We start from the raw sequence: 4,338 nt of genomic DNA, 5'->3' as shown, positions 1-4,338 counted from the left end.
TTTTTTTTTTTTCTTTTGCAGCATTAGGACTTGAACCCAGGGCCTTATGTATGCTTGTCAAGTACTCTACCACTGAGCAACATATCCAGCCCTTTTAAAAATATTTCCTTTTGAGATAGGGTCTCACTAAGTTACCCAGCTTGCCTGGAGCTTGCAATCTTACTGCCTCAACCTCTCGAGTAGATGGAATTACCGGCATGAGTCAACAGTGCCCATCTTTTTCCTGAGTCTTTTTCTGGATCAAAATGTTGGCTCACTTCATCTCAGTTATGTTCTCAAAATGTAGATTTTTTTTTATAAACCCAAATAACAGTGAATTTAAAAATTATGCAACTGCTATCCGTACCACATTGCCTTTTCAGTGAAAATCTGGGCCTCTGGCAATGGATACAATTCCTTCTCTAGGCCACATGAGTCTGGGCCTTAAAAGACCTGGAATATTTCTTACCCTTCATGCCAATGGAAATCTGAAATGCTGAGAATTTCAAACATCAGATATTTCAGGCCACCTGGATTGAGAAAAACTATCAACAAGGGGCGAAGAGCATGTCTCTAGAAGACAAGATTTTGTTATTTGCCATAAAATACAACTGACAGGATTGTTCACTTCCACTGTGAAATTTCTCAGGAAGCCTTTCACCCACCAGTTTTCCTAGAAAACACTGTAATGTGCATGACCTTTTGCACACTATCTTATCAGCTGTCCAAAGCTGGGCCTTCAGCATAGACTAAGATCAGAACTGAGCAGCCATTACTTTTAAATCTTCTTTTACTAAATATGACCAAGTGTCTTTTCAGCTGGAACGATGTCATTTCTAAAATAATCCTCATTTCAATATAAAGTTTTCAGATGGCAAAGGTTGTACATTCCAGGGTACATCTGAAATCTGGGAAGCTTTGGACAACCTTGATACTTTTTATAGCCAGCCCTTGCATGCCCAGAAGACTTAAGAGTTATGCACGGAAACAAATAGACCTGAGCTCCCTGCCCACACTTGCCACCAGCTGTGTGAACTTGGCAAGCCACCGTACCTCTCTTAGCCTCCGTGTCTTCACACATAAAACCAAGCTGCTGTAGCAGTCCCTGCCGCACGCGGTTACTGAGGGCTGAACAAGATAAAGCACGCAGAGCACTTAGCGAAGTGCCCGCTGCACAGTACTCAGTTAATAAACATCCGCTCCGGTTAAATGATTCCTCCTTCTCCTTAGCTGACAGAACTCTGGGAAGCATCAGGGAAGGACAAACTCAGAAATTCTTGGAATTATTGCCAAACAGATATTAACTAGGGCCCCTGTGGGCTTTGGCCATTCTGAGAAGCAATACTTGCTTGGTCCAAGTGGGTAAGGCAGGCACATAGCCTGCTGATCTGGGCTCTGAGATTCATCCACAGGAATTTAAAAGTATAACTGGCAGACTGATGCCTATTTCATGTCCACAGCAACCGTGCCACCCAGAAGGACTAAGTTCTGCAGGATGCACTGCTCCAGATTGCAACTTCTTTTCCCCTCCTGGACACGCATTAAAGTGAATCTGTATGTGCACATGTTGAGTTGCAGATCTGAAAAGAACGGTTGCGTTAGATACTGTGAGACGGGATGATAAGAGAAATCGTCTTGCATGGGGACGCTCAGGGAAGCATGCACGGAGGAAATGAGATTTCAAATAGGCTTAGAAAGATGAATAGGAGTTAGGTATGTGGCTAAAGGAGAGTAACGCCTTGAGTAAAGTAGAGCGTGACAAAGTTATAGAGGTAGGAATGAGCAAAGTGTGGACCTTAGCAAGCCAAAGAGCTGCGAGGCTATGAAGAGAAATTGTAAGGATGAGGAAGGAGGGCTGGTTGTGATGGTACAGACAGGCCTAGGTTGGCGGCTTGGAAGCCGATAAGGCGTGCTTGTCTTTGTATGAACAGGACAGTGCCCTGCCCGGTGTGGTGCTCCACAAATACCCACGAGTGAATCATAAACTAAATAAAATGGATCCCATTTTATTCACATGATTTCGCTGGCTGGCGCCATTGGAGGGAAGGGTTGAGGGCCTCAGCCCAGACATGTTATCCCACAGTCTGAGCCCGAGGAATAAAGAACTGAACTGGAAGAGCTGTGGGGGCAATGACGTTGGTGACCATGAGAAATGTGATGAAAAAAGAAACTTAAAGAACTTGGAGACAGGCTGCACAAGTCGGGGAAGGCAGATTCCAGAGAGGTCTAGGTTTGGGGTCTGGGTAGTTGGCTGCCTGAGGCGGCAATGAGGGCCGCGTTCTAAGACACAAGTATGGGTGTGGGGAGAGGATGGTGTGACGGGCCCAGTTTTGACTGGAGGTGATGAGCTGCCAGCCGCCTGCAGCTGCCCCATCGTCCTATGGAAAAAAATCTAGAACCAAGCCTATAGACGTGGGATCAGGGAGACAGTGTGACTTCCAGACTCAGAAACTTTTGTGCTAAACCTCTGTCCCCAAGAGAACATCCTACAATTGTGTCCAGCTCTGTACGCAGTACTTTCTGACATTCAGAAAGCACACTGGAAAACATTAAGTGTTACGACATCGTATGGACCCTTCCTTCGGGGGCGGTGTTGAGTGTCAAGCACAGCTGCATCTGAATCATTCAGGGTGCAGCCTGAGAGTCTGCATCTCTGTTCTGCTCTTCGAATGATCTGGATGCTCACTGGAGTTTAGGGAGTGCTGGCACGGGACAAAGGAAACCTCTCAGCACCCCACATACACAGTCCTTTGGTCAATTCCCACAAAAGACCGTTTAACCTAGGGTAATGGGTTGAATGTCAGAATTCGGTTGTGGAATGCTGTCCTGTACATTGTAGGACATTCACCATCGCCCTTGGTCTCTACCCATTAAGTGCCAGTAGCGCTCCCCCGGTTGCGATAATCTAAAACGTCCCGCGTTCAGTGGGAAGCCAAGTCATCCAGCAGTTTGAGAACCACAGCCACACAACAAGGCCCAGTCCTTGGTAAGCAAGCGCTGCCCACGCCTCAGCCAGCAGCCTCTCCTGAGCATTTGCTAGAAACAGTACCGAACACTCTCATTCACTGCTCATGAATTTCCCCAACAACCCACCAGGATAGGTATTCTTATCTCCCTCTTTATGAATAAACAAACTCAGGTTCAGAGTTAAGCACCTTGCCTAAAATCACTCAGAAAATTGTGGGAAGGATCTTCAGTTAAGTCACCTTGAGTGTGGTGGCCCCTGGAAGCACAGCACTGTGAGAAGCTGAGACAGGAAGATCACAAGCTCAAGCCAGCCAGGACAACTTAACAATTTAGCAAGATCTTGTTTTAAAAGAAAAATAAAAATGGCTAGATATGTAGCTCAGTGTGAAGGCCCTGGGTTCAAAACCCATACCAAAAAAAGAAAGATCCTCAGAGCTGAGCTCTTTCTCTTTCTCTTTCTCTTTCTGGGCTGGCACAGTGTCAAATATTCACACTCTTGCCATATGACTGTCAGAGGCACTTCTCTTTTCACATTTTTTTTCCCATAAGCAAGAAACTGCAGTCACCAACACCCACATAGACTAGAAGCCTAGGTAGGTACCATTCTTCTAGCCTGATTCCCAAAAGCCTACGAAGTTCTCCCTCTGTCCTGAGATAAGCTCCAGCTTACGGACAATAATACCTTCTGCTCATCTCGTGGTCTGAGTTGGGGCCCTCATCTTAACGTCCACCTGTCATGAATGGATGACTCCAAAGGGTCCTGTCTTCTTGTGAGTGTCCCTTCCTAAGCCTGGATACTCCCACATCTCTGTTTCCAACACAAACACTGGCTTGGCACACAAAGGCATGCTGTGTGTGGGCTGTTTGTTGACTGAATGAGTGAATGAATAATCTTTCTGAGCATCAGATTCTGAGATGCGTGTCTCAGGTCAAGGCCAGCCTCAGCCTCTTCCTCCTGTTCTAGATCACTACCGACTTCTAGGGCTCACCCAGCTGACTGCAGGGGAGGAAGACAACAATGCCCCTGAGTCCTCCAAGCAAGCATTTAAACTGAGATTATTTGAAAAATGCCTTGCCAGGCCTGCAACGAAAAATCACAGAGCAGCCTGAATGAGTAAATTCCCAAGTCTGCCTCTTCTAGTTAACTACATTTCCACCTATTATTTCATCAATTTTGGGCTAAGAACTTTGGCTTTGGTATCAGACAGACATGGGTTCAAATCCCAAAGAGAGATGCTAGATAAAAATGCACTTAAGACGTAGTGGTTGTTATTCACTCTTTGGACCCCTAAGTTTACTACCTTTATTAGAACATGCTAATGGAACTTGTGCATCATAGAGGCAGTGGGACTGTGCGGAAACACTGGGTAGTGGGACGGAGAAGGCAGGAGG

The 4,338-nt window shown here is 46.0% G+C and overlaps 1 long non-coding RNA gene across 1 annotated transcript in view; it reads right to left on the bottom strand.

Annotated features, from left to right (window-relative positions):
• The window catches only part of LOC104848819, a 17,369-nt gene extending 13,662 nt beyond the window's left edge, over positions 1–3,707 (bottom strand). Inside the window, exon 1 of the long non-coding RNA XR_776542.2 lies at positions 3,629–3,707. This is a non-coding gene — a long non-coding RNA (uncharacterized LOC104848819). The remainder of the gene's footprint in view (positions 1–3,628) is intronic.
• Between the last annotated feature and the right edge of the window lie 631 nt (positions 3,708–4,338).

This window comes from Fukomys damarensis, unplaced genomic scaffold (assembly GCF_012274545.1).
Source record: "Fukomys damarensis isolate Sample0158 unplaced genomic scaffold, DMR_v1.0_HiC HiC_scaffold_20, whole genome shotgun sequence".
Taxonomy (NCBI): domain Eukaryota; kingdom Metazoa; phylum Chordata; class Mammalia; order Rodentia; family Bathyergidae; genus Fukomys; species Fukomys damarensis.
Note: the sequence above shows the minus strand (reverse complement) of the source record. Positions and strands in the feature narration are given on the sequence as shown.